Genomic DNA, 17,533 nt, shown 5'->3' with positions numbered 1-17,533 from the left:
CTATCAAATTCCCCGAACCTTGTGCAGCTAATAAATACTTAAATTTATAAAAAAAGAATGTTACATATAAATTGCAGGCATTCCAAATATAAGAAAACCGTTATCATATATCATATCATAATATTTTATTAGTTGTTACATATTGATTTTTCTATTTCTTTACTAATTATTACATTATCACTAAACTCCAGTCTAATTGTGTAGAAGAAAAAAGCAATCTGAAATTCCAGATTAAGGGGAAACAGATCAGCATTCCATTTTAAAACAGCCTGTAAGGCAAGTTGAGTGAAAGTGATTTATTTAATAAACAGATTTTAAGAGGAAGGCTTTCAAATAAACGAACAAAAACTACAAATATATAAATGTCCACATTATTCTCTAGATTTTCTGTATGTATTTTAACTTACTGTTTAAAGAACACTGAAGTAGCTGAGTAGATTTAAGAAGATGTCCACCTCAGAGCATGTACTCCCTTATGTAAATTGATACTGAGGTGAAATTTCAACACTGTTCCAAACCTCACAGTCTGTAATGACAGACTGAGTTGTCATAACCATACGTTTGAGAGAAAAAGGGAACTTGGGCTTTCACTGAAAAAGCAATCTGTCCAAAATACATCTTCCAAATCAACAGAGCAGAATTAGATTTTCATTACACACTGATTCTTTTTAAAGTCTTTGATTAGCCTCATGAAAGATTCATTTTCAGGCACATCAGGTTCATTATTATTATGAGCAGTTTATATTTTTGTTGCTTTTCAAAAGAACAGTTAGTTGCATGGGTGAAGAATAATACTTGACATATGACAAGGGTACATAATTTAAAAATCAAACAGGTACTTGAAAATGACAAACACGTCCAAAAGCTAAAAATACCAAAGTGAAAAGGGTTGCACGGATAATTAAATAGTTAATTGCTTTTTACCGTAATAGGCCCATGTATGCTATTTTGCTTAGGTTGATATTGAGATGAGTTTGTGTTATAAAATCTCATTCAAAACTAATAACTGATATTGATGGAAGAAGTAAAAGCTTATAGTGTCTTTTTTTTCTTTTACTTTTTTGATTTTTATGTCAATACATCTTTCATGAAGTACCTATTAGCTACCTGTATGAAGCTTGACTATGACATGACAACAAAATTACTTCTAATACGAGTGAAATAGGGTATCTAATTATGACCTTAGGAGGCTTGGAAAATAATGCTCTGTAAAATCTTTCATGAACATCTTAATTTTGCCATTAAAATAGAAACGGTCAATATCACCTAATTTCTAAGTTTTTACATAATATGTGGAGACAGAAAATCAACTATTATTTGTTCTTACCATATAATTGCACTTTTCTTAAAACAGCAGGTATGTACACATCTACTAATATTTGAAGAATTATTTCTATGTAGTTGGGAAAAAGTGTTTAAAAATGAGTTATTGAATTATTTTGTTTAAGAATTAAAATAAATTATGCGGTTAACGTGACTGCTTTTCCTGAATTCATTTATAAAGAATCTGATTGCTTCATTTCAGGGCTTCGAAGGACACACAGTTTTTATATATCTGACAGTAATATCATCGATAGCTTTTCACATATTCAGAATGATCAACTGATAAATGATGTTGTGTTACACTGATTTTGTTCCAGTTGTTTGAACTATGCAATTCTTATCATAGAAATATAGATTCCAAACTACTTTATCAGTTATAGAGTTTTAACACTTCATGCATCAGAACAGATCAGGGGAATGGTCCTGTTCTGGTATATTCTAGCCTCCACTAATATAAATAGCTTGCCTTTTCCCACACCTTGCCTTGCTGTTCATCACTAAAGAAATAATTTGCAGCAGTGGTCCTCTGATTCAAGAACAAGGGATTCCTTTGCTAAGCTTTGCCCTAATGCATACATTCTGAGAACCATATGTATGTACAATAAGGTGCATTATGAGAAGATCTGACAAATTCTATGTGTCTGCAAATCAAATCCTAGTCTTTAATCTCAGATTCAGTTTTAAGTTAGGAATATAATTTTTACTGATGGCTTTTTAAAAATCAGCAATAATGATCATGGGACTGGTATTTTAAAACTATTTAAGAAGAAGTGCACTATTAAATGATTATGACAATTTCTTATTATTCAAATGTCATATTTTTTGGAATGCCTCTCCTAGAGTTTTCACTTGACTAGCAATTACGAGGTTACACAAAGAAATGTAACATTGTGAAATTAATACAGAACATGTTTCATAAGAAGCTTTTCATATTCATCTAAATTAGTAATATATTATTTCTACTTTCTAAATAGTAATCACTTTCTACATAAAATGTTTTCTTTTCTCAATATAATTTTGGCATTGAATCAATCAGAATATATACTCATACATATAACTTGCATTCTTTTTAGAATATTAAAAAACAGTATTTTTTACAAAATGCCATTACTTCTGGACATTACTACAAGTCATTCTTTCAATTAAGAAAAGTAGAAATAACTGTATAACTATTAAGGTGATTTAAAGTATCAAATTTCATTTATAAAAAATTTCTCAGCCTTTCCTTAGAATGAAACATGTTCCGGCAAGAGTGCCTAAAGCAAAGTGAAATGTTTATTTCCTGAGTTTTATTTAAAATGTGGCCAGTTATTTAAAAATTTCTGAGTCATTAAATTTCCACTAAAGTCACATTTATGCACAAATTATTATTAATTACTCGGTAACTTTTCAAAATGTCTATAGTAAACATGAATATTCTCTTTACAAGAGGCAGTGATTTGTTTGTAAATATTTGCATATATTTATATACATCTGAAGCTTCTATGTACGTATCTATGCATACTGAAACTTCACGCTAGTAGGTAAGAACTTGATATAACCTCGGTCCATCCAAGGACATTTGTTTTTCAAAATATTCAGATTATTTTTACTAACGTTTATAATAATGTATATATTGTAGCAAGATGCTTAACGTTATGATTGAGACTGGTTGAAAGCCCTTAGAAGTAAAGTTCCAAAAAAAAAAAAATTAAATAAAGAGGAAGTAGTGAAAATCAGAAAAGCATTCAAGAGGACTTAAACAAATAAAAGGTATGCGGGCTGCAGTAAAAATACAGATGTTTTAGTGGTGCAGTTTGAGCTGTGGCCAGAGGATCTCAACCAACATAACTGAATAAAAGTGAAATTAAGATTTTCCTCGCACCTTGGGCAGCCTCATTTGACATATTATAAATGGGCAGGCCAGATGGTGTTTGGGCAAACAATCAGGTTCAACTGCAAACCTGTCCTCTGTAACAAACACACATGTAACAGAAAGCTGCTAAGCTTTCAAACTCTGCCTGAATAACGCTAGGAAGAGAACCAAAATGCACTGTCCTTCCATACGCCGATCTTATTATTGGACACAAAACACGTTACACGAAGCAACCTAAAATCTTGCGAATCATCTCCAATGTTTTCTAATTAGAGATTCAGGCGATAAACATATAATTAACTCAATCTAGGGATTTATTTGAATGGGATATAGACGATTTTACTTCTTTTGTATTAATTGTCATAGTCACAGTGATTCGGGGCCACACGACTTCAGTCAGGACAGCTTTAGCTACGAAAGTTTAAATGGAACCACACGTGACAGATTCTGTTACATTACAGAGGTAAGGCTGCATTCCATTTTCTGCAGGATTACAAAAAAAAAAAAAAAAGGAATAGAGCAGACACAGGAGCCAGAATGTGAATCCAAATCCTGAATCTGCTAATTAACCTTTGTATCCTTGGCACATTTACTTAACTTTTTGGTAGCTCAGTCTCTTCATCTGCCAAATGGACAAACAGGAGCGGATGAACAGCATACCTGCAAATTGTGTACGTGTAAATTTGACCATGTTGATAATCATATTAAAACCAAATACTGTAATACAATTCCAGGGTCTTCACCTGCATTATCGGTGCTAAATGATCACATATAGTGTTTTAATATTTTTAATATAGTGATTCTCAAACTGGGTTCGGTGGGCATTTGGAGAGGTTATGAGGTCTCATGCTTGAGAAATACTGTTGTATATAATGACACGTGCATGAGACCAAGAGTTTATAACTGAAATAGGTAAAAATGTTTTTTTTAAATGTCACCATAAACCGTTTTTATGTTTTTTTATTTTTATATCCTTTGAATCTTCAACAAGAAGAAATTCCCACATCTTGGTAGTGCTAGGATATTTCACCTGCTGGCACAGGACACTTTCTTATTTTGATTCAAATCATAAGCTTAGGCTAGAAAATCTTATACTTGCTTCACGAGGGCTCAGTTCTCTAAATAGTAATCACTTTTTCAAGGTGTTTCACAGGGTTTGCAACAACTAACTGCAAGTTTGTTCTTCAATTTAACAATTTTTCTATATCCTCTCTTCTTATGAGGTGGGATGTATAATTCATATCTTAAAATGTGGTCTTATACTTTCATGTGCCTCGACTTCTAGATACTACAGTGATTAATTAGGACCACAAATAACCACTATTTCAAATAAGTATCTTTATAGCTTTTTCTGAAAAAGAGCTGCATTATATTGTAAGCATTTTACAATGGTCTACAGTGGTCTTAAATATTTTTTTGAAAATACAGTATGTAAAGTTGTTTAGAATTACGTGCTGTGGGGTAAAGCATAACACCTCACGTCTTAGTGTTAGACATGTAGGTCTTTACGGACGTTAGCTAACTATACATCATGTTGCATTTCTGTAAACACATCATTGTCTTCTGTATATTTCATTGTGTCTTGCTTTTTCTTTTTAAATAGGATGGATTTCAACAGGTTTTTATCAATCAACAAAAAAAGTTGAGACTTGAAACACATTGCTTGTATTCAATGATACATTATTTTAAATACTCTCTCTTTGACTATTATATTTAAATTAGATTAAACATGTTGGTATCAAGAGAGAAGAAATATATTGGAGAGAATAAAAATGGATTATAATTAATTCCTGACTTTCCCCCATTCTTGATTGAGAAGAACCTTGGGTTGAGAGAAATAATCTATGTTAAACCCAGAGATGTTAGATGGAGATTTAACACCAAGGAGAAAAAATAGACTGTGAAACTTATTCTAAGTATAGAACATATTTTATTAGTTATTATTAATACTTAATTACCAAGTGAGGATTTTTTAATGGACCATAAACTAGTATTAGAGAAACCCATGCTTTAATTATAAATTCAAATTTGACTAAGTTTCTTTACTTTTCTTTTTTGTTTTTACTTCCAAAAGCTATAAGATTTTAATGACATAGTTAAATGAAAGTTGTGAATTACTTCATAACACAGGGTATACACAAACTCTGTATGTGATATCTGTTAATTCTGTAACGTGATCCTTCCAGGACTGGAAGAATCCCCTAGTATTGTCATAGCAAAGTCAATGCGATAGTGCACCATCTAGTGTTGACAGTGTGGAAATGCGGACACACGGGCCAGAGGCCGAGTACACAGAGGGGTATGTGTTATATGTTTTTAATCCACCTAGTTTAATCATATCCATATCTGTATTTATGTGAATATAGTCTAATTAACCTGAAAGGGGGGTGAACGAAAAAACACATAAAATGAGTAATAAATATAATATAATGACTCAGTACATATTGTTTGAGGCAAGACTTTTTGGATACAAATTCCAGGTCCAACACTTGCTGGCTGTGTGAGCTTGTTATTTTTAAATCTCTTTGTCCATGTCTTCAAAGGTAAAACACAGTATGATAGGACCTATCACATGGGGTTCTTGCAAGGAATACAATAGCTAAACACGTATAAAGTACTTGGTAGGTCTGGTGTATGGCAAGTTCTCCAAACCATGTTTTAGAATAAATGTCATTTCAATAGATAGTTGTGTAAGATAGCTGTAAATTTCATTGGGTGCTACAGAATTCTGGTTGGGAAATGTTCACTTAGATTCTTTTCTAAACCTTATTTTAACTTAGGACAGAATGAGGACAAACTTTCTTGCCTCTTCAAAGTCACCAAACATCTTTGGTGACAGTTTTCAAGTTAGATTTTTACTAAAATTTCAGTGAGAAAGATAAACAACCTCTTGTTAAAACTTCATACTTGAATATTTCAAACATAATTCCTTAAATGAATGTGTATTATGATATTAATTATTCATTGCTTCATTAATCTAAGTCATTTTTTTTAAAGCAAGAAATATTATCAACACTGTGGGTGGACTTTTTTAGAATCACTTCATGGTTAAGTAATATATTTTATATATATATGAAATATAACATATATATGAGAAATATAATATATATATATATATAAATAAATAAGTTCCATAGAATATGTAGCTACTATATGCAAAAAGCTAAAAGGTAGTAATATTACCAAATTCATTTTGGATACTCCCCACTTTGTATAATTCACTCCCTATAAATTAATGGACGCGGCACTATTTTTATACAAAAGCTTTTCATAGAATTAGGTTGTAAGACTATTGATCTGACTGTTGTCAAACAATTAATTCTCTGTGAGAGATATTTCTCAGTTCATCAGATTATATTTGTGGTTCTTAGCAATTATAGTGACAGCTGCCAAAATGGAAGCTGATTGCAGGGACCAAACAGATGATGTAAAGAAATAAGGGATGTCACGTGTCCTATCAAAAGGGACAGAGGCCACTGAGGCAAACCAGACAGTTTATGCCCCATCCAAAGTGTACACACATACACACACATGCATGAATACTATCTATAATACACAGATATGCACACGTTTAAAATTAAGCAGTTCTATATTGTCCTGGGGGCGTAGGGGGTAGGATCAACTCCCACCCTAAAGTCATTAAGATGCAGAGACTGATGTCCCCATGCGCTCACCAATGAGGAATGAATGGAATTTTAACTTTATTATTCAGACCTACGGGACTTTTCAGGAGGAACAAGAAAGGCACCAGCCAGTCCAAAGGACAAGAGGGAAGCAAGGTGGGCAGCTTGGACTTTTATTGTGCTTAGGAGGTAAGTCTGGGGCAGAGGTTCACACGTACAAAGTAGCGTCTAGGTGGCTTGAAATGTCTGCTAGCACCAAGGAAAGAGAAGCAGCCCAGATGTGGAAGAAGAGGGAAGGGGAGGGGAGGGACTGAAAGCTATCAATGGTCAAACATCAAAAATGCATGATTTCCTCTTTATTACATATAGTTTCTCTCAATTAAAAACAACAACAACAACAACAAAAAACTAGAACAAAACAAAGTTGCATTGCTGGAGCTGCTACACAGTAATGAACAATTCACTGCTTTACGATGCTTTGGCTTACATTTTTTACACAAGTAGGTGGCAGAATCACAGGAGCTGCCCCTGCACACCTCCTGAGCAAAGCAAGAGTAACACATGCTTGTAAGACCTGATGAAAAGAAAAAGACTTGAAAAAAGTTTCCAAAGGCTGTCAGGAATGAAAACACTGCATAGCAAGTAGGCGGAGGTGTTGTAGGTCTGGAGAATGTTTTCTCTGTGTCCTATTAAGAGGGACAGTTCAGACAGAGATTAGCTCTGAAGAGTTGCAAATATCAGAATTCATCAGCAAGGGACCAATATGTGCATTATTGCTATATTTTGAGGAGGACAGTCTGTTTTCATTACCTTTGTATATCATCCTGCTTCCACACAGTGTATAAGAATCTCTTGACTCTGCTTATGTAAAGAATTCTCTATAAACATACACACATACATATACAGATATATCTCTTAAAATATTAGTGAAAGGAAAGGAAATACAGAATTAAAAATTGAAAAGTAAAAAGTAATTTTTGCTCAGTTTCTACAAAACATTCCTGAGTTCTGATTTTTATATATGGCCTTCCATAATGTTCTTGTTTTTTAGCACCAACGCTATTATGTCTTGTTGATGTCTGCAGTATTGCCATTCACATATTGGTAAGAATGAACCAAAATACTGTATTATAAATTATTTTTTAAAAATTTCTGTGTATTTCATTTTGACATCTTAAAAAACCTTTCTGACTGGGGAGAGACTGCCCCTCTTTGGGCTAGCTAAAGAGGGTAACATCTTGCCTAACAGCATGCCTTTCGTATGCAAACCAACCAATCCCAAGTTTAGACCTCTGACTACCTCCTTTTCTCATTCTCACACACCAAGCCCCTGCTAAGTCACCCCAGGGCCAGGTACCAGGAAAACTAGTGACCAACCTTGTAGCCCAGAGCCCTCTGGTGTCATTCAAACTATCCTGCACTTTTCACACTGCCCTGTCTTTCCTTTTCTACGGAGATCCCAGTGAAGGCTCTGGCTTAAACCTTCTGCTGTTTCCGGCCCTTTTGCCCCCTGATGGACACTAATGTCTTCCCCTCTGGCACTGGGTGACAATGTAGTGATTCCCCTCCCTGGCACCTGGGCTCTAATAAACTTCTTCCTTCCCATTCTCATTCCCATTTCCCCCTGTGGCTGCACCTACTTTATCATACCTTGTCCAACATGTTCAGTCTTAAACATTGCTCCACACATTTGTCCCTGGAATTCTAGTGCCCCAGCGATGTTAATCCCTGTCCACACAAGGGGGGTTCCTATTATCATTTCAATTAGGGATCTGCTGATCTAATAATGTATCATTGAACTTATCAGACACTTTGATAGGGTGACTTTAATTCAAATTTCTAAGAAGTGAAAACAGAATTCATTGTTTTGCAAGTTTACTGTAACAAATATAATTAACTTCCAGCATCCAGGATTTTATTTCTATGGAAGGGAAGGTGAGTCAGATAGTTTTGATTTTATTCATTTGTCATTGTGAAAACAATGTGATATAAATGATGGATGCCTAACGTTGTTTGACTTGAATACCAACTGAAGTTTTAATATGTCCTTATAGTTGTATTCACATTATCCCAATTTCAAAAGGTTATTAAAAACCTTCATAGTGTGTCTTAGAAGATAAAGGTATCCTAGTTTCCTTAAAAGTCCAAAAATAAAAAAGGGATGAAGTGGATTTCTAAGATCACGGATCAGAAAATATTGATAACATCTGTAGTGGTATAAACCACAGGTGCCATTTACTCAGCACCAGTGTGGTATCCAACACTGGTTACAGATGGATGGAATCAGCACCATTGCTCCGTATTACTGGGGAAAGATATTGCCAGTCAGTGATCGCACATGCAAGTCTGCTCTATGAGCACTACTGCATTTCTTTATTCGAATGGATGCAGTGCTTGTCAAAGTCCGAGTACCCTACTCTCAGGAACTCTGCTCTAAGACCGAGTGGTCAAGACTTAGCACCTGTCTTTAGAGTTCCAGTTCTCTGTATCCTGATTTTACCTTCTCTGTTTCCTGAAAGGTTCTGAGATTGTCTATTGTCTTTTACAACTCAGCATACTTCTCGTTTCCCCTTCCTCTCATCGAATCTCAGAGATCCTGTGAGTAACAGGAGCCGATAATAAACTCACACAGTCTAGCATCTTCCTGGTTTTGACTGAAACATTCACTCTCAAGAATTACACCCACCCGTCAGCTGCAGCATTGAGATCACAGTGTCCTAAGTCCCTCATTGCTTGAGAGGGTATTCCGAACGCCATTATCACTCCTGCTGAGTCCACGTTCACTCCTCAGAGCTAGTAACTTAATGGTTGAACACACTGATACAATGCTCTTTGTTCAGTTAACTGATGCTTTCTTTCATTTGTAGATTTCAATACCTTTGGACAACATTTTCCCTACATTAAACCACAGTACTAGCCCTGCTATTACGGAGAGAACAAGTTACCTAACCTATAAAACAGTCTTGGGTTTAAACACACACACAAAAAACCCCCACAGAATGTGCAGGCATTCTTTTATTTTTGGTTGGAGGTATACATTTCATACGAAACAGAGCAGGCAAGATGACGAAGATTTATGAGCCGTTGTTCAGTTTCCTTTAACTCACTCACCTCCCCCAAGCCTACAACTGCAGTGGGTAGGGACTCTTTCTTGTTTCTTGGGTATGCAGTGGACATGTCTTCCATGCATGGAGTAGGTTGTCTTCCAAGAGCCATCTCAGCCCTCCACATTGTGAAGGTGGTTTGGAAGAGGTGGGTTTTGACAGGCCATCCTTGCCATGGTTGTTGACTGAGAGATGAGCCAAGGCAAGCCGTGCTTATGATTTGTGTTTGATGCTGTGAGCATTTCCTTTCTCTCACTGGATGTCAACAGAGGATAATAATAATAATAATAATAATAATAATAATAATAATAATAATAATAATAATAATAATAATAATAATAACTCACATTTATGAAGTGCTTACTAAATGGCAGATACCAGGTACTCTATCATATCAGTTAGCTTCTTTAAATCCCAGAGTGCTTCTCTGAGACAGAGTCTGTGCTTGCCTAGATGACCCACATGTGTGAACTGAACTACACAGAGGGCAAATAAATGCACAAAGTCATACGAATAACCAGTGGTTGAGCTGGATTGTGACCCCAGGAAGTCTCAGGCTAGCACTACGCTCATTTCCAATCCACTGTCACTATTTTTCTCCATGTGAGAACCATAAAGGTAATAATCTTACTCAGAGAAGAAGCAAGCTGAGAAAATAAAAGATAAATGGAAGCTGAGCCGTAGTGCCTAAAGTCTGCTCCAGCTCTGAACATTTCAGTTTCAAAAATAAACCCTCTTTATTGTCTAAACCAGTTTGAATTAGGTATTTCTGTTACTTGTAGCTAAAAGCATCTTACTCTACTAATCCATGCCAGGAAGACAGAGTCACAAAGAGCAGATCTTAGTATGCTGATGTGGTGGAGCGAAAAAGGGAGAGCACAGGGCTCTGATGGCATCTTTACCCTGGGTGGGCATCTGGTAATGCCTGTTACAGACTGACAATTAGTGACTCTCATCTCCCTTCTTGCCCCTGTGGTTATTTGACGGAACAGTGCAAAGTCACTGAGTGCGTGGCTTTCCCTCCACCTCCATGATGTAGGAGGAGATCAGTTCAAGGGAAGATAAGGAAGGACTTGTGCTCGACGTCATGGAAGCGGCTGTCTCTCCCTCTTTCTGCACATCAAGAAAAGAATTATGCTGCTGGCCATTTTTGTCTACGGGGAAAGATACCTGCAGTTGAAGTCACACTTGGAGACATGCAGAATCAAAAGTTCTGAAAGGAAACAAAGGAGGAGGCTTCATTTAACTCTCCTACTTTAGACATTTTTGGTTGCATGAGCCATTTCCCTCCCTTCACCATCTATGACACGGTCAGATGGGTTTTGTGGTGCTACGCACTCTTCTTTTTCTCGCCAGCGTCATCTAGTTTAATTTGGTCCTTCTCCTCTCCTTTTGTGTTCCAATTATTTATAAGCTTAGCCTCCTATGCAAGTTGTCATGGTGATGAGAAGTGAAGCCATGCCTCTTGAGGATGGAGAAAGGGTCAAAGAAGTGCTGACCACGATAGTCCACCATATTATCTAAAAGCTATGGTCCCAGATTTAATTTTTCTATTTCTGGGAAATAAATTACTCCAAACCTTAGTGGGTTAAAGCAGCAGCCACTGATTACTTCTCCTCACATTGTGTGTTAACTGGGAGGCGTTCCTGCCGCACATCGTGATGCTGGCTAGGTCGCTCACGCAGATGCATTCAACTGGAATCCTGGCTCAGTTTTCCTCCATGGGACCACATTCCTCATGTGGAGTTTTAGCCTCCAGGACCTCTCCCTCCAGCATGATTTTCTACAGCATGAAACCGGTCCCATGAGGGCATATTTCAGGAAGGCAAGCCCCAGTGGGCAATGTTTATCAAGCCTCTGCTGAGACCGTTCTTGCTAACACGTAACAGCCAAGGCAAATGGCGCGGCCAAGCCCAAAGTCAACGTCAGGAACTCCACAAGGGTATGATGGAGTGGGTGGGGAGTCCACTGGGGGTCACCACCGTGACATCCACTGTAGATAATGAGACCTTGTGCAGTTCGCATTAGCATCCCCGAACAGTTCTATCTAAAGCCAATCAATTCCTCTGACTTTGGTCACATCCCTGACATCTCCCTTCAGTTATCAGAGCTGCAGTATAATCAGTAATCTTCATCACACAGAAGGGATGTGGGTGAGGGAACAGAGATAAAAGCCCATTTGATCAGACCCCCCCCCTTTATCTGACTAGTTTGAGTATATTTCTTCCTTGCAACCCAAATATCCCTAAACACCACAAATGAAAATCTTACTTTTTGTAATGGAAATGAATGTTTTATTTGGCAGAACTTTAATTAGAATGCCTTACTGGTCCTGCTGTTTAAAAACGTATTATTAATGATGCTCAGTAACATGCGAGGTGATTTCCCATGAGCTAGATCACCGGATTTTATCCTCAACTTTGTGTCACAGATATCTTTTTTTTTCTCCTTTTACATTTGAGGAAATTGGGACTTGGCACATTTAATAACTCATCAATGTCACATGAGGAGAAAGTGGAAGAGCCAGTATTTGAAAGAAGATTGCAAGTGTATTTTTCTAAAATTAAATGACAGAAACCAGGTAATCTGACAGACACATTTTGACTAAGATTCAATCATTACTAAAGCCTCACCCCACAAAACCACAACCACCGGCCTCTGGATACAAAGTGACGTGGCTTTGACATTTGCAATCCCACTGGCCTGTGTGGACCGAAGCCTCCTGGCTGGCGGCACACCTGTGCCTTTGCTCTGACAGCTCCGTCTCTGTCCTCTTTCTAAGTATCCTCGCTTCTGGAGGGAACGGTTCATCATTCCTTTTCTCGGGCTCCATCGGCATGCCTTCACTTAACCTCAGAGTCCATTTGTTATGTGTTTATAAGACAGGCCATGCCTTGTCACCCTTGCCAAAAGGAAGATTGTTTTATAAATGAGTTTGGCCCCTCTCAGGGAAAGTAGATTAAGGTCTGCTCTCTCACATTTCTGAGTTACGCATCTTTATGCCTAAAAATCAGTCAAGAAAGCAGGTCAGCAATGGGGCCAGGTGCACAGAACATGACTGGAAGCGCCCTGAGATCAAGGTGCAGGGTGCAAAGGCAGCAGGAAACAGGAAGTGAGATCAGAATAAAGGCCAATCCACATTCCGAACTGCAAAACATCTCACTCAAAACCAGCACCTCCAGTCAAGGACAAAGATGAGAGGCAGACAGACTGAAGGGTCAAGGTTATAGACTCTGACGTCGAAGGCTGCAGTTAGATCACAAGCAGGAACGCGTGTATCTGAGGTCTTATAGGTCCAAGAGTATTTTATTTTTAGCTTTGTTTCCTTAATTCCCTCAGGGTTAATAATTTGATAGACCAATCACTGAAGGAGAAATATTGCTTTAATAATTTCGTGGATGATCCGTACGTTTTTATCTTCTCACGAAAACCTGTACTCCTTTCTACTGTATTTCCGCAAAAATCACTGAATCATTTGACTTTCACGACCAAAAATACGACAGGTCTATAGTGAGCATGTATTAATCTCAACATTTACTTGTGCGCCTATAACATTTCATTTTCAAATACATAGTCAGAGGGGAGAGAAGTGAACGATGTTTCTTACTGGTGTGAAGGGGCTAGAATGCAATCTCCAGTGTTTTATCTCTCAAGTGACTTTATAAAATGTACTTACACTTTTACTCTCGAATATAATTTTAACTATACAATCTGTTAAGAACATTTATATAAATGTTTCTCACCTCAAGGAGGCTCTGTATTTAGGATTCAGATCTCCGTAAGTATCACCAAACAAATATGAGTCATCTTTATTCTTAATCCAATACTGTTTGTTTTAGGGGACTGGTTCTAAACAGAAGGATCTCTCCTAGGCAGTTAGATTAATCAGGATGCTATTCTGTATTGCCTAGAGCAGTGTGCTTAGTAATTGGGTACTCCGTCTTCCCCATCACAGTGACAGTGGATGGAATCAGTACACTTGCCATGAAGAAGTTTGTTTCTGCCTGAGCTCAGGGAAAATTTGACTACTTCTACTAGATTAGCATCCATTTGAAAATAAGTTATTCCTGTAATCATCAACAGAACCTAAAAGCCTGCTAGGCCTTCCTGAGGGAATTGTTGCTGCAGTGAGAAGAAAGGGGAGGTCAGGGAGGGAGGGCTGGGGAGACATTCGCAGGGGGGTGATAAGGGAAGAAATCTTGGAGATGGCCTGCCTTCCTTTCCTGCCCAGGAGGGTGTACAGAAAGCATTATTCTGCTTATAAATTGGGAGACAGAACCAAATCATTACCTTCGTGTCGGCATATGGCTTAATGCTGCAGAATGGCGATGTAAAATGCTGACATGCTAATGTGCCACACAGGGCTATTCTGAGCGGAAAAGAAAACACCAGGGCACTTTGCATAGCTTTCGTAAAGCAGAGTATTTGCAGCTAATGAAAGTTTTAAGACAGAAGTTAACAGTTCAAGTGTGACTTTCATCATGATCGCTGCTGGGTGTAAAACTAACTGCCACTGCGTCCTGGAAAAGGCCATTTTATGTCCATGTCCCCATATGCATGTCTTGTCTAATACACACACAGGTAGATATCTGCACATACATATATTACACTTAATTCATTTTCATTAATTATTAACAGTCATATTTTTATCACAGTCCTCTTTATACACTGCACAAAGAAAGAACAGACTTCTTTTCAGAGTTAGAAGTGTCAATGGCATAACCTCTCAGACTATGAGTAATTTTGTCTTCTAAAATGCTAAGATTTTTTCTTCACAACTGCAGGCTCTTTTGCTGTCTCACCATTTCCCTCATTGTGCTACTTGCAAAATAACTCTAGAGAAAAAGAAAAGTGTCTTTGTTTCAGCTTTGTTTTTGTTTCTTATCTCCAGTTTTACCACCCTCTATTCTCACCACAGAAATAAAAAGACGGAAACAAAATAAAACACAAAAGTCGCCTGTGTGAACCATAAGGCTTCATCTAACTCCTTCTCCAATCAGAAGTTTTCCTGCTCATCTGCTAATGTATAATTTAGGATAAATAATGAAGTACTTCTCTGTCACTAGTAATCCTTTTTTATGGGCTTTTCATTAATAACTATTACATAAGTAGAGAAGTATAGATTACTTTTCTATCACAGTCATTTCTATTTGAATTTTCAGAGGTAGCACCTTGTTATAAAGGACTCTGACATTTATATGGTCTTGTCCTCCAAAAGGCATGGTACGCGCTCCTCCTAAAAGAAAAGAGCTGGTCCTCTTAGACACTTCTTTTTTAGACCTTCCGAGTTCACATTCATGACTATTTAACTTATATAAACATAAAATGTCAAAATGATTAAATAGACTTAAGACATTCTCACGAGCATCTTCTACTATGCCTGCTCCTTGCCTTCACTGGAACTCCTTTGAAGCGTATTTTCAGACACTATTGCAAATGCCTTTTCTTAAGAATTTTTTTGAACTAACGATTCTTCCCCAATGAATACAAAAGAAAACTATGACTGGAATTTTGATCAATGGATCATTCTATCTATCGTTCAGTATGCACAAAGTTCCCCTCTTAGTTTTGCTGAAATTAGGTAATTTCCTTTTTTATAATGATGGCTTTACAGAAGAAAGTAGGATCAGCTTTCCTCTCCAGCCAACAGCAACTGAAGTTTATATATTAATTAGGACCTTTTACCATATGAATAGGTACATTTTTCTCTTTCTAAATTTGCATTTTAAACTCTCTGCTGACCACATCTTTGCTCAAATGAACACCTCCTTTCATTATTACAATAGAAGAACCGTGTCATTTGTAATGATGGTCCAGTTTGCCACAGGTGGTTACAGTCTTTCAAGCTACGTTCCTACAAATGCTTCAGCATTAGTTTTGTTATTTATTTGCTTGTTTCAGTCTGTGCATGTGATTACTATAGCCCAGCTGTCAACTCATCTTTCTAACGCTCCCTTTCTTCAATGACAGGTTAACTGAAAGGCACTCATTATACCAGCACTTCACAGAAAAAAAGAAAAACGTTGGTACAATGACTAAAACCAAGATTCTTACAGTTAAAAGTCACCGATGGCACGGTAACTATCATAGATCAGGGACTACATTCATTACTTTGCAGGAATTATCTTCATCCTTTATAAGACTCTGTAAGGTTGACATTAGTCCCATTTTATAGCTACAACATCTAATGAGTAGACAGGTGGTATACTTTGCTAAGTCTGTAGAGCCCTTGAGAGTTAGGGAAGGACTCTGGACTCATTTTACACTCGACACCAAACTCAAGGGCCCCTTCCAATCCTCACATATAGAATTCTCTGAATAAGATGAGTTAAAACAAAACAAAGGAAAGCGACACATATTAGCAATAACAAAGATAACATAAGAGAAGATCACTCAGGGGAAGCAAAGGAAAATGGTTTCACTTCTAGTGAGAGGGATACAGAGAGGTGTCTGGGAAAAAATACAGTGTTTAAGAAGTTCCTTGGAGAACATGATGGTAATGATTATGCGAGGGTAGGAGGGCAGGTCAGGAGTAAATTGTGATTTAAAATAGAGAAGTAATGATTGGCGACTAGACAGCAATCTTGTCTTGTAAAACCACGGACATCAATAACCTAAGTATTAGCTTACTCTTAATAAAAGTGTTTAAGCTAGCAGTCATAATTTTATCCACTGGTATACACACACACACACACACGCACACGCACGCACACACACACACACATATACTGGCACATACATTACATTAAATAAAAACTATTCATTTTGTATCCACAATATTTCCCCTTCGGAAAAGTAACCTTCTTTTGACAAACGTCGTCTCATCTTCTGTTAAGTCTCCTTTACAGACCACATACTCCTGCAATTATTCCATTTGGTATTGTTCTCAGTCGGTGTTATTTGGAGCACATACTTTAGAAAAGGAAACAAAGAGGAAGGAAGCTAAGATTACACATCCTCTAATGTATGTAGAAAGTGCTTCACAGTTGCTTTCTCATTTAATTCTCAAAATTACTCTAAGAGAGAAGCATCAGGAACCCAATTTGGCAGTCCGACACTGAGTGGCTAAGGACAGTCAGGAAGTTGTAAAATTAAAATCTGAACCCAAGTCCATCTCTTTCTCCTTCACCCAAAGGCTCGACGTAAGAGAGTTTTAAGAAACAGCTGGCCATTGATGGCATCCAGAGCTACTTGAATATTAGGAAGAATAAGGGCGGGGGAAGATGTAATTATTAGAAAGGGGTTTCAAGAATTAAAGAGTGAAGGAGTATAAGGAAGTAGAGAGAGTGGATGTAACCTGAGAAGTCGGCAGGAAAGGCAGGGATCTCTTTGGGGATCAACAGAAGTTCTGGAAAAAAATTATGTTTTTATTCCTTTAGCGTTCAGAAATTCTTAGTAATTTTATAGGAAGAAGCCAAGAAGACAGATTAAAGATTTGAACAAAAGAAGTGAGAACTGATGTGCTTCTGTACTTCTTATGAATTAGTTCTTGTTCTTTGAACAAGAAAGAAAGTTGTAGCTAACCTATAGTATGCACTGGACCTTCAAGGGCTCTTTGATTCAGGGTTGACCAAGAAGCAAAAGTAGAATGAAAGCGGAGACAGACCGAAGCAGAGCAGATGAGAAAC

The sequence above is a fragment of the Camelus bactrianus genome, chromosome 26 (genome assembly GCF_048773025.1).
Source record: "Camelus bactrianus isolate YW-2024 breed Bactrian camel chromosome 26, ASM4877302v1, whole genome shotgun sequence".
Classification (NCBI taxonomy): domain Eukaryota; kingdom Metazoa; phylum Chordata; class Mammalia; order Artiodactyla; family Camelidae; genus Camelus; species Camelus bactrianus.
This window is presented reverse-complemented; position numbering follows the sequence as displayed.